Source organism: Stegodyphus dumicola, chromosome 7 (assembly GCF_044657685.1).
Source record: "Stegodyphus dumicola isolate Sdum_Otavi_A_Nest chromosome 7, ASM4465768v1".
Taxonomy (NCBI): domain Eukaryota; kingdom Metazoa; phylum Arthropoda; class Arachnida; order Araneae; family Eresidae; genus Stegodyphus; species Stegodyphus dumicola.
The window spans coordinates 10,755,588-10,774,881 of NC_140774.1; the positions used below are offsets into that span (position 1 = coordinate 10,755,588).

General features: G+C 32.1%; 1 non-coding gene across 1 annotated transcript; it reads left to right on the top strand.

Moving 5' to 3' along the window:
• Positions 1–9,821: 9,821 nt before the first annotated feature.
• Positions 9,822–9,893, top strand: TRNAD-GUC (transfer RNA aspartic acid (anticodon GUC)). The gene has a single exon. It is a non-coding gene; the product is annotated as a tRNA-Asp (tRNA).
• The last annotated feature ends 9,401 nt before the right edge of the window (positions 9,894–19,294 follow it).

Sequence of the window (19,294 nt, forward strand, 5' to 3'; positions counted from 1 at the left end):
ACATTAATTAATTATTAAAAATTTGACATTATGTTTCACCAATTATTATTTATTAATATGTCAATGGTTTTAAAAAACTGAATTTTTTTACGTGCGTATTAAATTTCAGGAATTTTTATTTCTCTTATTTAGTACTTTAATAATTTGAATTAGACTATCGTTTCCTCTGAATTTCCTGAAAGTACAGCATGTTTTACGAATTTATCGCATTTAATCTTTCAGTATTTTCACAACACTACTGAAGGCAATTAAATTTACTTTTTATTTGTTTATTTTCAGCGGTGAAAACTGATGGTCGATTTCTTACAAAACTACAAATTTTTCTCAGTTAATAAGAATTTTTTTAAAAATAATACGCGTTATAAAAAAACAAACAGAAGTCAGAAACAACCTTTTGTTTAATGTAATCAAACTTTTTGTTTATTCTATTTACAAGAGTATTTCAATTGCTTTTGTTACAAATTTTACGGAGTTTAAAACTCCTAAGACAGATATTCGTGCTAACACAGCAGTTAGTAAATTTGTTTCTCGTTATTTCCCTTGACTGAGCTTAATGACTGAGCCCTTAAGTAATTCCCTATCATGTAACACTGATATTTTACATAACTGAAAAGCAGGCTAGACACAGCAATGTACCCAGGGGTATAAAATAAACGCTATAAAATGCCAAAAGGAAATATAGGAAAATAATTAAAAGCTCAATGTTTATTTCTGAAACATAAATAATTCCAATATTCTAACGTCCATTTAATTCTCTCTTCTCTTACAAAATATTAGACTGCGCTCTAAATATTTATTTCACTATTCCAGTTGTTATTCTACGAGTTCTAAATTTCCTAAATTTCAATCGCATTTCCAATTTGTTTTTAAATCTGATGTTTCCTTAATTGTACTTAGGAAAACTTCTTTAACAGTAAGTAATACTTAGAGGAATTGTGGGGGAAATTCGCAATAGTTACGTAGATAACGCTGAATTATTTTAGACAAGGGCAGACTATGCTAAATGAAAATTATATATCAGATGCATAAATCTAGACCCTTTTATACAGGGCTGTAGGAGCGTTTTATGCAGAGTACAGTGTTAAAATTTTGGTTCAAAGTTTCACTAAATTATAGTTCTGAAAATGTTGCAACCAAAAGATGGTGAAACATTGAACCATTCTTTAGTGTTTTGGTTGAACCATTCTTTGGCAATATGTTGGACTATGAATTGATAATACGTTGACCCATGAATGGAGAATGTTGAACCATAAATTGGAGACATATTGAACCATGAATTGGGAATATATTAAATATGAATTGGAACTATATTACATCATGGATTGGGAATGCCTTAAACTATTAATGATAATTATGTTTGCCATTAAGTGTGGCTACTTTGAAAACCATTAACTGTAAAGTATAGAAAGTTACTTTGTAGAGACATTAGGTATTTTTTGGAACCAGCCAAGATGAAAAATTAGCAAATGCCTTCCCCAGGAATCGAGCCACGGACTTCTGGAATACCGGCACAGCGTGCAGAGCCACTAGACCACGAAGGCACGCTAGGAAGGTGGGAGAGATACCTTACATAGTCCCCCTTTTAAAAGGCGACTGGGGTCTTTAGGAGACCCAATCGCCAAATCCTGGGTGAGGAGAATCATCATGCAACACCTTATTAGTTTGGGCGCCACTGTAGAGACATTAGGTATTTTTTGGAAGCAGGCAAGATGAAAATTGAGCAAACACCTTCGCTGGGAATCGAACTACGGACCTCTGGAATACCGGCCCAGCGTGCAGAACCACTACACCACGAAGGCACGCTAGAAAGGCGGGAGAGATACCTTACGACTTATTAAAGGCATAAAATTTTATATTAGCCATTTGCTGCTGCTTCTTTTTCTGGTATTTTTTTATTCAATTTCTGCTATGGCTATGATTCTTTCCTCTGGTACTTTTTTATTCATTACTGCTTTGTATAGGTTTCTTGTGTAATATTAATTTTATCGGATTATATAACTGAATTCTAACGATTTATTACAGTTTGGCTTGACAAGAAACAGTACAACTAAATCACAGCTTTTATCTCATATTGGTTTGCTATTCTACAGACATACATAGCTGTGAGAATAGATTCAAACTCTCAAAAGAGAAATTGCCTTCCCGTAATAAAACTGAAATTATACATTGTTTCTAGTGTGCAATTAGCAGATATTTAGCTGATTAGTATTATACATATAAAAAATATTCCATGAATAGTTCTTATTTTCATTCACAATGCATGACACTTACCTTTAAAATTTGGAGTTTCTGTCAGGATCTAATTAAGTTTTCTTATTACCTCCTCACACAAAAACAAGTTTTACACTCGATAATTTTTCAGCACAGGCCTCTAAATCATAAAGATTTTTCTAGATTTTCATTTATGGTAATTTCTTATTTATGGTACGTTAAAATGTATTATGAAGCATGCTAAATTATAATATTTATGTACGTATACAATAAAGAAAATTTTGCAAAGCTACTAAAATTGTTTTATTTTTTCAAAAGCAAATTCCATTTTTCTGCATACTAAGCTACATATTATGGCAACATATTATGTAGAAGCGTAAAAATTGAGTATAAAATAAGTTAGAGACAGAAACAATGAAACAATAAGCTTAAAATTATGATCGCAAAGCCTTAATGAAGAACATATATACTAAATCAATATACACAAATTTTTGTGCAACTGCTACATAAGGAAATTAAACACTTAAGAAATATTTTATACTAATTGCTGCATAAACATACACGTAAGCATACCTTAATAAATTATATTACTTTGTACTGCTTAACAAATTTAATTTAACAACACGAAGCTACTCATACAACCTGTCAAATGATGATGTATATTTTATACATATTTTAGTCATCATTTTTCAGAATTTAATAACAATTCTTTTTCAACAATTACCATATATTACTATGCTTATATAGAAACAGTATAAAATAATCAATAAAGTTTTTCTAACTTGATCAATAAAGTTTTTCTAACTTGAAACCTTTAATTGTGTGAAGTAAATAAGACAAATTTATTTGTAAGGCATGCGTGATATTTACAACAGAAAACATTTTGCAAGTCACATTCTAGAGTACTTTAACCATTAAATCTCAAAAAGCACAAATGCATGCAGCAGTCATTTTAATACGTTTGTGAAAAGTTTTCTGAAATTTCTATAGGGTATTTAGCAGCATCATGAAAACCAAATTTAGAATTTTTTATTTAATAATTTAATTGTGGTAACCATGATCCTTAGAAGAGACAGGAAAATAACGCATGGTACTCAGCAATAGGTCTCAAAGTAATCTCCACTAGCATACTACAGCTTTACCCTACCGTTACACCACGAAAGCATGCAGAAAAGAGGGAGAAAATGTCTTATAATAGATACGCATGTTATGTAATATTTCCAGAAATACACATTATGTTATAAACAACGTATTTACTTAGGAATATTGGTAAATTTCTCTTTAGAGTTTTATTCAGCTGCTTTACATATAGTAGTAACAACCAAATGGTGAAAATGGGCTTTAACATGGCACGATTCACACCAATAAAGCCATCAAAAAGTTACTGCGAATGGGTTTTAACACCCATTTTCTATCTTACATTTCATTAATACAAATTATAATGCACATACATAAATCAAAACATACCAGAAATTTACATACCTTGTAATTATCGAATACACCATCGACTATCAGCGGACATATGCAAACACTCGCCATTACATTTTCAACACAGAAGAAGATTAGGCATGCGCTGAATGCTCTCCAGTTGAATGCTGCGACCTTAAAATGGTGAAAAATTGAACGACTGCGGCGATTTCACTTACATGGAACAGAAATTTTATACAGTGTACAGGGTTTCAGAGGCCAGGGACAACTGAAGATTTCACGACCCCTCCTGTTTGGCAAGAATGGAAAACCTTTCATTTCAAAAATTCGTAACATCAATTTGGCGCCTCCTGGATGCTGCGTCCGGGAGCAGATGCTCCCCTCTAGCTACGCCTCTGTTTTTAAATCCACAGACAAAATATTACGGCTACAATTGCAATTTCCATATCGCAGAATAAATTTTGAAAGAAAGAAAATGTAGCTGACCCGAGCCCATTATCGCGTGAGGATTTTCTAATAAGGCTCCGTCAATAAGAATTCAACGTCTACTATTAGCATATGCGAATGCAGCTTCTGCTACTGTATTCATGTGGTTTCAAGAATTTTTAAAGAATTTCGTAGAGATCCAAGTTCTCTTCTTAATGAGCATCACACATTAATGTGTCGGCCGTAAGAAGAATATTAATCAATGATAATTGCCGTTCCTATCAAGTGATATGGTAGGAGCTTAACATTGGATTTACAGGTACATATAAAACTATTCTTAATGGACTTCATATTAAAACATTAGGTTGTCGTTGAGTCGTCTAGTAATTAACGGGACGCTAAAACGCGAAGGTGTCAGAATTAGTAAAGAAAACTTAAAATTACTTAGTTCTGGTGCATCATTATCTGTAAAATCAGAACTGCTTCCGAAATGTAAGTACTATTTTTTGAAGTTACAAAATGTCAAGGTCTTTGAAGATGACAGCAAGTCAACGATGGTGAAGAGAACACGAGTCAATTAAAAAAAGTGATGCATGCACTTTTCTTCCAAAGTATCGAACTGGTCAAAGACATCAAAGTTAGACCGACAGAAAGCAATTGCAGCTAAATGGTTCCCCACCAAATGTCTTCCCGAAGCTCTTTAAGAAGTGAAATTTAGGCGTTTCGTGCTTCACCATGGTAAAGTATCATCTCATTCGGCAAGAATGACAGTTGAATTTTTGAACAAAAATACATTAAAGTGATAAAACACCCAAAATATTTTCCTGAATTTGCTATGTGTGACTGTTGATTATTTTTTAATCTAAAGCAAAATTTACTTGGCTCTCGTTTTTATTCCGAGGATGAAACTGATGAGGCTACAAAAGCGTATTTTCGACTGAACCTAAGATGTGTGTGGGATGAAGCATTTAATCTTTTAAAAATTTCGCCTACATTGCATAGATATTGGAGGGAACACACCTAGGGTTTGGCAATTTAACACGTATTTAAACTTAAAAACTTAAGACGACTCTGGCATTACAATTTTTTAAATTTACTCTAAAATAAACTCTTCCTTGTTTGTGTTATCTTATAATTTGATTGATATTCGAATATTTGTCATCATCAAGTTCTGACGGAATGAGGACGTCGTAGCACATGAAAGTGTTTAAATCCTTTTTCTGTTTATTTGAATCTCTGTACACCGTAAAGATAGGTATGTCCTCATTTCAGTAAAATATAATAATTCAGCACCTCATAATTTTTCACTTCACTACAGATCGAGTGGAAAAAATAACTGAATAACGGTAATTCGACCTGGAATCAAATCCAAAACCTGACTTCATTGGCGATTTTATAGTTTAGTCTATTTGTAACGCAATGTAACTTTGATTTTACGCATGTATAGTATGAATACGATTCAGTACCCCATCGGTAGAATGAATATCAGTGAGTTACTGTTTTTAATTTCTTCACAGAAAGCTTTAAAACGTGGAAGAGATCTGTTTCCTTGTGTGGATCATCGTACTGATATTTCTGGAATTCGATGATTCTCAGCCGCTATCAGCCGCTAAATAAGTCTCTCGAGACTGGCGAAGCCATTTTATCTAAGCTAATTGTTACCAGTTTAGAGCTTTTATCTTTAATTATTTACTACTTGTTTATACAAAAATTACTACATTATTTACTATGTGTTAATACATTTAGTGGTTCTTCTATTTGTTTCAGGTACTTAAATTAATTTTTAATTTCTTTCTACGAAGAGAATTACTTGAAATTTGTAACACATGTACATTTGCCGTGACAGTAAAATATCCCATGCGAAAGATTTTAAAATTCTACATAGAACATTCTAAATTTACAGTTGAATTTTCCTCGCATATCCCTATTTGACGTTAAACTGTTCAGCAATGTTCAGTGCAAAATATAATTTCTTACAGGTTCATTTAAAAAATAACTACAGATGAAATAGTAACGTATTCTGATACCAGAGGAACTTCCTCAGCAGAAATATGCTAGAAAGATGCCGGAAGAGTCTGATGATAAGTCTGTGGAAATAAATGTTAAAATTCTTAGTTCAGACGGGGTCCTCAGTAGTATAGTAGTGAGTATCCCGCTTGTAACGCGCGAGACCGGGTTCCACCGTCATTTTTGTTACCACCATCTTACATGTTTGATTTGACTACTAAAGAAAAAAAAAAGAAAAAAAAAAAAAGTCCTAAATTTCTTATTTCTAATTTCAAAGAAAAGTTAAAAACTAGATCTTTATTATTTATATTAAGAACTAAGACATCTTATTTTAGAAATTGAATTAGAAATCAATTAGAGTTAGAACTATTATTTACAAAAAAGGTCTGACGATAAAACTATGGAACTAAACGTTAAAACGTGATCGTTACAGCACAGTCCTTGGGAGAATAGTGGTGAGCATCCCCGCCGTCACGCGCGACCCCGGTGTTCGATTCCCCGCCGGGGAAAAGTGTTATTTTTTCTCCAAATATTCTGCTACTAATATATAATATAATAACACTTCTCCTCGGCGGGGAATCGAACCCCGGTCTCCCGCGTAACGGCGGGGTTTGCTGGTAATAAAAGCGGAAACGAGTAAAAATTTCAGAATGAGTTTACCTACTAAGCTTGCTATTATCTACGCGACTGGCTAAACGCGCCGACAGTCAGAAATCTCCCCAAATTTGCATCGCCTCAGAGGTCCAGGATATTATTAAGAAATTAAAGAGACAAAAGGCACCTGGTTATGACACGATTAGTAACACGGCTATTAGAAATCTGCCTGTCAATTGCATCACGATGTATACTAGCATCATAAATGCAAGTTTAAATTTAAGTTACTTTCTCGTCAAATGGAAGCATGCGAAGGTCATACTTCTTCCAAAGCCCGGCAAAGATAAAACAAAACCTGATGGATACAGGCCTATCAGTTTGCTTTCAGGCTTCGGTAAAATTTACGAGAGTTATATTTAACAGATTAAAGCCTTACTTGAACGTCCTTCCTCCGGAGTAGTTCGGGTTTCGAAGCAAGTTGTCCACCACAAAGCAGTCAGTAAGGCTTACAGAGTTTTGCGGAGACGCACTTCATAAGAAACAGAATGTGGCAATCCTCATGCTAGACGTGGCGAAAGCTTTCGACAGCGTCTGGCATGAGGGACTTATCTACAAATTAATCCATTATAATATATAGAGAGAGCTAATTCAGCCCATTGTGTTCTTCATAAAAGATAGAACTTTTACGGTGGCTATTGGAAAAGATCACTCCAGCGTCAGGCCAATAAATGCAGGAGTCACTCAGGGATTCAATTTAGGTCCAATTTTGTACCTATTGTTTGTAGCAAATTTTCCCGTTTGTAGCAGCTAGATAACAATTTCTTCCTGGGATGTTACGCGGACGACACGGCCTTGGCCGTTAAGTCCGCAAATGCAAATTTTGCTATTCGTAAGCTGCAGAACATCATGCCTAACATTGAGAACTGGTGCACAAATTGGAGAATATTCATAAACGTCCAAAAATCTAACTTGCTCATAGTGCGCGACGAAAACACACCAAGACATCTGTGCAGGAGAATATTACATTATTTAATGAAGTAGTCCCAAAAGTTCGAAAAGCCACCTATCTTGGTATAGTCATTAATGAACAACTTACCTGGAAGGACCACATCCCACATGTTCGCAAAAAGGCGTTCCATGTTATTAATAGCTTAAAGCCCCTTCTAGGGAAATTTTATAGGGAATTTTATAGGGCCCCTTCTAGGGAATAGGCCAGTCATCACATATGCATCGCCTGCTTGGTCGACGATACGTAAAAATGATATTAAAAGGATGCAACTAATACAGAATAGAGTGCTTCGTACTATTACTAAAGCGCATATGTATGTTAGTAACTTAACTCTTCACCATGACTTGCGGCTGGATACACTTGAGGAGCACATACGCAAACTTAATAGGCATTTTTATGATAAGGCACTTAAGTGTGATCACATGAATATTTTCCAGACTTTCAACTACGTCATATTAATGGAGGATAAAGACCTACGTTCATTTGCGGCCCACCTCTGTAACTCAAACTTCCCCGCTTGATAAATTTCGTATATATTTGCAGATAGTTTGTATTGCATTATATGACAACGTCTCCACCTCTGTCCATGATCTTTGGCTCTCCTGACCGAATGATGCCGGTCCCCTCTTTTTGCCACTTTCTATTTACTGTATTTACGTGACGATTGACTTATCGTGATGTCGCCATTGTGGCTAGTTTGATGGAGCCGGATACGCGGTTCACAGGCCTGCATTGCCAGCAATAAGCTGCAAGTCAGTCAGTCAGTCAATTTCAGAGTTTTTTTAAATTATCTTTCATGCTTCATTACACTCTTAAAACAACAGTAAAAAGCTAAGGGAAAAGAATTCTAAATTTATTTCTAATTTTAACAAAAATTTAACTTAAAACTAGAAATTTGTTAGTTCAGATTAAGAATTAAGAAGTATTATTTTAAAATGAGAATTAGGAATTTATTAAGAAGTGCAATTAGAATTGGTTTTAATTCCTAATTTATAGTTAATTAAATAAATTTCAAACATATTTTTGAATTACAACTGTTATTCATTAATTTTATTTTATTTTAAAATTCAATTGAAGTTACAATCAAAACTAAAAATAATTTCTTTTTTCTAATTTACGAAAAATATTTTAATAATATATTTTATTAAAATATCTAATTTACAATAAGAATAATCTAATTTACAATAAGAAATGACGAAGGTTTACTTACAACAATAATTTTTCTAATTTAAAATTAGAAATAGTTCTTAATTGCCGGAAATAGAGTTTACATGGGAGAAACGTTTCATGTTTCGTAAATTTTACACTTTTCCTCCTGAATATTACCAGCTAACATTTCGTAGATAAAAATTATCAATTAACAAATTCTCACCTGGGATAAAATATTAACTTCGTTAAAATGAAACCAGTATTCCTTTAATTAAATAGAATTATATTTCACAGATTATTATTTTTTTTTAACATGTCAACAGTTTAAAAATTGTATTGAAATTATTTTTTATCTTGGGTACAAAATTTCAGGAATTTTTATTTCTCTCATTTAGTACTTCAATAATTCGAATGACACTAGCGTTTGCTTTGAATTTTGTGAAAGTACAGCATGGTCGATTACTTACAGAACATCATTTTTGTTTCAGTTAATAAGAATTTTTTAAAACAAATATCATCATAAAAAACAAGAGAAGTAAACAAAATTTTGTTTCATGCAATGAAGGAATTTATTTATTCTGTTTGCAAGAGTACTGCAATTGCTTTTGTAACAAATTTCGCACAGTCTAAAATTTCTGAGACAGATCCGTTGTTCGTTTCTCTTTCACACCAATTAGCAGATTTGTTTCTCGTTCTTTCCTTTATTTGAAAATCTTAATGCCTTCCCTTAAGAATGTGGCGGTCCTATCAAGTAACAATGATAATTATATGCCAGACACACTGATGTACCGAAAGATGTGCCGCACATGAATATTCCAATATCCCAAGTTGCCGTCTTATTTGTTCATCTGGTAGAAAATTCTCCGATGTTGTTCTAGATATGTATTTCACTCAGCTATACTATAAATAGAAGAGGAAGTAATCTAAAAAAGAACCGGAAAAAGGCCTCATGATATATCTATGAAAGTAAACGTTAAAATTCAACGCTGAAGACGTGTCCTCGGTAGTATAGTGGTGAGTATCCCCGCCTGTCACGCGGGAGACCGGGGTTCGATTCCCCGCCGGGGAGGGTTGCACTTTTTTTTTAAATGCTCGGTTACTAATATTTTTTGGCGTGTAATAATAGCAAAAAGTATAAAAATCTCAGAAATTTTTATTATCATCTTTCCTGCTTTTCAGATTCTTAAAATAATGGTCAAATGCTGAAAGGGAAAAAAGTTCTAAACTTTTTATTTCTAATTTTGAAGAAAATTCTAATTTATTATTTAGAGTTAGAATTATTATTTAATAATTTAATTAAAACTTAAGATTAAAATTAAAATGATTTCTTATTTCTGAATTTTATTACATAATTTAAAGAAAATCAGTCCTGGTTACTAATTTAAAATTAAAGTTACTAAAATTTATTTTGCATTATAATTTTTCTATTTAGATGTAGCTTTAACTAAATTTTTAGATGTGTCCCAAGATTTAAAGGAAGCATCTTTAAAGCATGGGACAGCTCTAAAAATAATCTTTCAGCTGAAAGAATTTCTGAAGTTAGTTTATTGATTTGCTCAATCTCTCCCTCCAAAAAAATCTAATACGCAGTTGCTAACAATGATGAATTTTGAAACCAAAAATTTAATCCTTCAACCCCGTGATTTTGAGTGATGATGAAATGAAATAAAAACTTAAACGTGTATTTGCACAATCAGATAGAGTGGAAAGGAAAGTTTTCATGTGCACAGCCGTAGCTCTACCCTGTGATAAGCTAAGAAAATTTTAACATAGGGCTATCAGTTTAACTTAAAACATATATGAGGTTCTAATCAAATGCGTCACTCAGTTAAACGCTGATTCCTGTATAGGAAAAACAGGGAATGCAAATAATTCTGTATGGAAAAAAAAGTTCTAATGAAAAGAAATTTCCTTTCAAAAATATAAAAATTTACCAAATATCACAGATACATAAATATACATAAAATAATAAATATCACAGAGTTTACATAAAATAACAAATATCACAGAGTTTACATAAAATAAATAAAAGTGTTGACTAAAAAAATTTTTAAATTACAAATTGTTTTATAAATTAAATAAAATATCGTAAATTTAAATATGCGGCCGAATTTATGCTTCTTTCTGCTTCCCATGTCAGTCGATTTTCTAATCCCGAATGACGAATTTTCATAAAAAGTGTTACATAATATTTAGGATAAAGATCTATTAAAATCTGTATGCTTAGCAAAGCCAAACGATTGAACTTTCTCGAAAAATTAAACGACAGAATTTCATCTCACCGCCTTGATGTTAAATACTCTGATATCAACAATAAATGTTTTAAAGAAACAGATGGGTATTACGTAAACAGATGGATTTTACATGAGTAAATCCTAGGTTATCTACACTCCTTTGACCGAATTTAAACGAAATGAGAAGAGACTTTAATTCTCAGGAGCAGAAAATCTAACGTAAGTATGATTACTAAATGAAAGACATGTGCTTTTCTTGAATAAACAAACAAAAAGAACAATAGACTTGCTAAAATTAGAAGCAAACTTAAAGAAGAATTCCCTCGAGATCCTATGTAACTCACCATCATCTGTACTGGCTCTATTGATAAAAAGGCAGCCTACCAGCGGCCGATCGGTAAAGTTGCTAACCTTAGGTAGTTCGACCAGGGCTCGATTCCAAGTGAACGGATTGACTGCATGACAGTTTTCGGAGATTTTCCTATGTGTAACGTCGATACGAGCCAGTTTTACCTAGGTAGTCCTCCACGAAGGCATCCCTACCCTTTGGTAGACAGCCCTCGAGTAACTATAATAATAATAAAAAAAAACTAATAAAAACATAATTTTCTTACTTTAAAAACTGGTGATTTTTATTCTTTTTCACATTTTTTAATCTAAAAAATATAAAATAAACTATATAAAAAAACCTTTTTACGTTAACTTTTGGTTAAATTCTGTGAAAAATTTAAAAAAAAAAAAAAAAATTAGCTGTCATAATATTCTTTGTTATATTCGTGACGAAAAGCAAAATCGTGTAATATTGTTTCAGGGATTGCATTGGGAATTTATAAAACTTATGTAGTTTTACTTATCGTAATACAGCAAAAATTAAATTAAATTCACTAAAATTGTTCTTTGAAAATTTTGATCCATTTCTTTCTCAATTTTCAAATTCTTCTTTGAAAGTTCGATTCAAATCTTCCATTTTTAGCAATAGTAATCGTCTCTTGTTACTAAAAATAAAATCATGCGGCTGCAGACGTTGATAGATTATAAACCAAAATTGTCAAACAGAAATTTGAGCAAATTGAATGCAACAATACAATAATTTTTGTACAATAATTTATAAAACTAGATTCCGTAAAATTATAATAACGGCATGCCCCAATTCGTATCTGCGTATTATATGATTTTATTTTTAGTCGCATATATTCAAGAAAATTATAATAGTTAAAAAATTATTTTTAATGCATTTTAATCTAAAACTGAATAATTTAAAATATTTATTTTATTTTATTATCAATTTGATAAATAAATGTTGTAGAATTCTGCTGTATCTAGCAGCTTGTGTTAATGTCCTGCATATCCTAATCGACTGGAAGTGAGCTATCGCTTAAAGTCTGAAACAAGCCACTAATTAAATCCTAAGAAGATTAAAATGACCTTTTTTTTTAAATTTAAATGTTAAATGAACAGAAAAGCACCGCTTATGTGATAGATAAACCTCTGCTGTTTGCGGAATTTTACGTATATTACTTAAATATACTAAATAATTTATTCAAGGTGCTTACTTAAATATCCTAATTAATTTATTCAATGTGCTTACTTAAGTTACTAAATAATTTACTTAAGCTGGCACAAAAAAATTACAGCGCGCGTTTTAAACAGCGGCTAACAAGATGCTAAAGCCGGAATAAAGCTTCGATTTCCGGATTTCTCTAAATTTTCAAACCCCTAGCTAATTATACACAAATAACTAATTTACTAATTTGCATTCTGGTGGGGACTACAAAAAGAAGAAATAGCAAGGGTTTATATCATAATAAATTGTTAATTAACATAAATTTTTCACAACGTAGTCCTCCATTCGAATATGAGCAGCTGGAAGCTCAAATTTGGAATTTGTTTTATTAGCTGTTTCAAATTTTGTAAAACTTTAACGAATTTTGGATTAACAAACTCAACGATTTCAAAGCGAGCAATGGTAACACTGCACCGGGGGGCGGAATTATCTCCAGCGCGTGGGATAATGCATTGGAAATTCTAAAGACATGATATTTTTAAATTACTTTGTGATATTGCTATTGAATTGAATTTTATTGTTTAAATGCGAAGAATATGATACTTAATAAATAAAGGTAACACACAAAACGTTAAAAAATCGGCCCTTTGGGAGTTATGTAAAATCTCAAAGCTTTCAGATTTTTTAAATATTTTTTTTAATTCTGTTTGGGACTCACCGTATCTTTGTTATTGTACTAAAAGGATTAATAAAAAAGAAATATCTGATTTTTTTTACAACTCCCAGTGTTACGAAATAAGTATCAGTTCTAGAAATTTTGTGCTTTCTCAACTAGAGTGATATTTTGTTTACGCTGTGAATTATAGCACTGATGGGATGTCTATGTTATCAGAATTGCCTCCACTATCTTATGCTCTGCTGTCAAATTCATCCAGTTGTCAAGTGCTTTATTTATTCGTCTCAAAACGGTATAGTAAAATATTAAAGCATTTAAATAAATCCTAACACCTTTCAATTTTACAATTAATTCCGTTAATTGCTCTTAATAATAAAAATGCATAGAACTAAAACAAATTTCGAAGAAAATTACTAAGTAATATCAGTTTAAAGTTAAAATACATCACTTAGTTCAAAATGTAATCAATTTCTTTATGTTACCCAACAGAATTTTTTTAAATTTATTAGTTGATCTATCAAGTGTTACTGTCTCAACTGCTTTGGGGGTTAATATAATTAAATATCATAATCCTATTTCTGTTTTAATAGCGGTTTTGTTCTTGTTGTGCGATGAATTTGTTACGCAATGTTCTCTGTTTTTAGAAATTATTCAGCAGCGATCCATTATAGCTTTCGTTTCCGTTTAAACTGTCTGATTCCATTAAATGTAACTTTCAATCTATAATAAAGATTAATTGCAGCCTGGCTTTCACTCAAGTTAATTATTTTAACTTGGTTATTTACTCAAATTCTTATCGTTGCCAATTACGAATATGCCGGAATATTCTGTAGGCAATGACCATCATATTTTCTACAGAGAGTCTATAATTTTGTTGTAAATACAGACGCAGATATTTCATAACGCATTGCACAGCATCCCAAGGTATGCTCAATAACGTTGAGATCAATTACTTACGTTGCCATGACATAATTTAAAACTCAACTGAATGTTCAAACTTCAATTTGTCATTTTTAGATTTGTATAGCTGTTCATTGTCCTGTTTAAAGAGACTACAACGATCAAATGAAAGCAAAATAGGAGCTGAAAGTAATTAATCAGTAAGGAAAACGCGCATAGCATTCACCTGTCAGAGATGTTTGTAAGCATACCAGAGATTTCTCTGCATGCCATCTTAAGAAACAACATGCTCTCATGTAGCCATCGCGACCCGTACAGCCTGTTGACACGTGAGATCCATAGATTCATGATGATTTCTAGATGAACTCATTCTACCTTATACCCCCGTGTTTCCCAACGTGATTTGCCCACGCCCCACAAGGGAACATTGCGTCTGTTAAGCGGGGCAATTCGAAAATGGACTCGTACAGATTTTAAGGGGACAAAGGACGTTCTAAATATGTTTCATGAAGTCAAAATTTTTCGAAGTTTAATTTTTTATTCCCCAAAATAAAGAAAAATGTAAGTGATATATACGTAAAAAAGTTTTTAAATTGCGGTGCATTTTAAATATTTTATAAAGAATTCTCGCTGTAGACATGGACATTTAAATTCTTTTAAAGGCATTTAAATAACTGACACATTATGCTTTCCAGACGTTTCTTGTACATTTCAGCCAACGAATTTATTTTATCTTTTACTGTAGGAATGGTAACCGGTATATTATTCTTTTCTTGAATGGCAACAGCAGCTGCTTTCAGCTTTGTTTATATTGATCTTATATTTCTTTCTTTCAGCCTTTAGTGAAATGAGGGGTGCAAGCAAGAAAAAACGTTCGTCGGTATTCGGAGGCATATGTAAAATTTTGTTTCATACCCGGTCCATAAACGGTCAACTTTTGTCCTTTTATGCCAATAATGCCTGACCAACAAATCAATGAAACTAGGTCGTCTTGAGGCACATTTGAAGGAAAAACATAATGCTGATATTAATTTAGATTCGAATTATTTTCACACTTTAAGGAAAATTTTTGAAAACAGAGTAATATTAAAGTGTTTATTTACTGCTCATAATGCAACTGTTAATCGTGCTCTGAAGGCTATTTATCAAATTTCATTACTCATTGCTTAATCTGGGAAAAACCATACTATAGGGAAGAATTTAATCAAACCATCAATATCAACATTTAAAACTGTTCTAGAAAAAGATGACAAAGACGTTAAAGCTATGCCCACTAAATAACAATACTGTTTACAGAAGAAAGATTAAATGAGTGAGGATATTGAAATACGACTTGTTGAAAAGCTGAACACAAGAAAATTTTCGGTGTGAAGCCGTACATGTAACTTATGTAAGATATATTCATAAAGGGGATTTTGCCGAAGAAATGTTCTGTAAATTGTTAGAAAGCACCACTACCTTCAAAGATATTTATAGTAAGCTAAAAAATTACTTAGATATAAAAAATATACGAATAAAAAATATAATACATCTTGTACTGCAGATGGTGCTCCTAATATGATGGTTGAAAAATAAAATAAAGCAAGGAATAAGAAAAAGGGTTGCTTAAAATTGATAAAAGATGAGAATCCAGAAATGCTTCTTGTGCATTGTGTTATTCACAGAGAAAACCTGGTAGCTAAAAACAATTCGCCTGTTCTAAGTGAAGTACTAAATTCAATTATAAAGTTAATCAATGCTATTAAAGCTAGGGCCAAATGTGAACGTCTTCTCAAGTTATTTCATGAAGAACAAAATGAAGACTATATGAGACTTGCACTTCACACTGAAATAAGAAGGCTGTCGAAAGGGAACTGCTTGGAAAGATTTATGGAACTATTTAATACTCTTAGTTATTTTTTAAGCAACAAACCTGAAATGAAAAATCCGTTAACGAATGATAACAACGCAATTGTGAGTTATTTAGCCGATATCTTTTAAAAATTAAATATATTAAATAAACAACTTCAAGGAGCAAATAAAAATTATGGTGCAAAAGGAAGATATTTGGTTTCATTATCTTTGTTGAATTATGTCAGGCATATACTATTTACCACAAATATTTTGAAAAGTCTCATTGGATCCAAAAATGTGACGTGACTACCGCTATACTTGTTATTGTCGATCATCTGAAAATTTTATCAGCTGATTTAAAAGATTTTGTAACTTAAAACAAATTGATTTTCCAACTTGGCTGATGCAGCCAATGCTAGTGGATTTGGCTGATATTTCAAATATGCAGTGTAAAGAAGAACTCGTAGAAATGCAAAATGATGAGTCAATTAAAACGTTATTTAATATAAAAGGAGCGATGACATAGCTTTGTGAGGAAATCAGAATCAGATATCTAAATGCAACAAAATTTGCAAGAGAACTATTGTGACCGTTTCCATCTTCATATTTTTCTGAATGCAGATTTATTGCCATAAATAATTTGCTGCTTAAAAAAAAAAAAAAAAAAAAAAAAAAAAATCGGTTGGATATAATGAAACCTTGAGACTCAAGTTATCTAAATTGGAACCTGACATAAAATTTCTGTGCAGCAAGTATCAAGCGCAAGGAACTCTCTAAATTTAAATTATAAAAATTGCTAATACTTAAAATAAAAAACTTTCACCTCTTGAATTTCAGTTCTCCATGTTTTGAAAGTTCACTTACTGTATTTGCTCACAAAATTCCGCAGTCATTTCTTTCTAAAAGCTATCATTCAAGTTTCTTTCGTGAATATTTCAATTTTTAAATGTTAAAAATTATGCTAGGGGGAGCGTAAAAATTTTAGAGAGGATTGGGTGGGGCATAGCACAAAAAAGGTTGGGAAACACTGTTATACCAGAACAGGATCAAGTGCCTCTCGGTGCTAGGGTGCGAGCGCTAGGGTTTTTGCCGCTCGGTGCAATCTCTGTGGCTCCTAGATTCTGCCATCCTGTAACTTTCTAAATTCTAATAATTGTATGCCTCGGAATACTGCTGCTGTACGGGTGCGATCATACGGATTGTACAGGCTCTGCTCTGACTCTATATAACTGGAAAACAATTTGTGAAACTAAATCACTCGTTTACAGTTATCAAGTACCCAGTGTCTGATTTACCGAGCCAGGGCGATCTGTTTTGTAAATATGAGGAGTAGTGTGGTTTTTTTTTTTTTTTTTTTTTTTTTTTTTTTTTTTTTAAATCAGAATATCCAGTGTTTTTTTTTTTTAATCAGAATATCCAGATAAAATGATAGCAGAGACCATATACCTTTAGTATATTATTTTCTGCCATTTTGGGGCAGGAAATAATAAAAGTTAAAAAAAAAAATTTTTGTTTGGTGCCCTTTTTCATTCTATTCTATTATTTATGGCCGTCTTTTTTGAAAATAATGTAAACTCGCACTTAGTGCAACCAAAATCTTGAAATCTTTGCAACACCCTTTTTCTTATACATAATTGAAATGTATTCGAAAAGCGCTAAATCACTCGTTTACAGTTATCAAGTACCCAGTGTCTGATTTACCGAGCCAGGGCGATCTGTTTTGTAAATATGAGGAGTAGTGTGGTTTTTTTTTTTTTTTTTTTTTTTTTTTTTTTTTTTTTTTAAATCAGAATATCCAGTGTTTTTTTTTTTAATCAGAATATCCAGATAAAATGATAGCAGAGACCATATACCTTTAGTATATTATTTTCTGCCATTTTGGGGCAGGAAATAATAAAAGTTAAAAAAAAAAATTTTTGTTTGGTGCCCTTTTTCATTCTATTCTATTATTTATGGCCGTCTTTTTTGAAAATAATGTAAACTCGCACTTAGTGCAACCAAAATCTTGAAATCTTTGCAACACCCTTTTTCTTATACATAATTGAAATGTATTCGAAAAGCGCATAAAATTGTTTCGTGAGCCTCCACTTTGAGATCACTGTCTTCGAGCACTTAGCTTTATTTTCTAATGAAATAATTTTGTTGATGCCAAAATGTAGCCATTATATATCATCTTTGCCTGACAAATTTTATAATAAAACTAGCGGGAAAGTCCGCCAGATGTGCAGGCTGTGACCAAAGCAAAATTTATAATTTTTATGTACACCTGAAAAGAAAATTCACAAAAACATTTCAATGTGAACGAAATCAATTCATTTTTTCCAAGCAACAACCCATTCGTCTATAAATTTTTTGTTGCCAAACCATTAAACAAAAAAATTTTGACACTTCAGGTTAATACGTATACGTATGACTTCATGTTTTTATATTAAATTTAATGTAATATAAAAACTTCTTCTCAATATTAATAAAAGAATTAACGTGACAGCAATATACGGTGTCAGTTAACCTAACCTGAAGCAAAACGTTTGCCAACAGCAGCTATTATTTAAAATGCTGACATTAACGAAACATTTTCGTTATATAATGACGTCACATGCAATGGTGTGCTTTCTTCAATGTGAGAATGTGATATTATATAATAAAAACATATTTAATATTTGGCACTGCTATTTTTATTGCATATTTTGAAAACTTACATCAAATTTTTTATTAAGAAACTCTACGATTTAAAAGCGAGCAATGGCAACACATTTCGAAATAAAGCGTTTTTATCTCGAGCGACTCCGGAGACTGTTGCCACTCGGAAAAATGAGTGCGAAAATTAGCGTTTTCAGAGATTTTAGTTAATATCTCGGCTGATTAAAGTCAAAGATGAGAATGGTCGAACTGTGTTCCCACGAAATTTTTTTAAACTGGGGGTGATTCTCTCGAAACGCAACTCCCCGCTGTTTCGGAGACGATGTCTTAAATAAACAGACACGCACAGATTTGAATAGTGTAGATATTGTCTTTTTTGCTTGTTTCTCCTTGCGTTAATCTGGCACTGGATTCAAATCTAAAATTCATTCAGTTCATTAATTTCTTCGCTTTAACCGATTTTTTAACATATTAAAGGCAACTTCCAGATTTGTGAATTATTTGCTTGTTCGTTCACGGAAAGATCGGAATTTCTCTTAAACCAACAAATTTGACTATAATAAATTACAAACCCGTTTCCATGGCAACAGGAATAAATGGTAATAAAATATTGCGATAGCTGTTAGCAACAGCTTCTAATATCACTAAATCAACTTCGTTGGTATCTCGTTCGGGAAAGAATA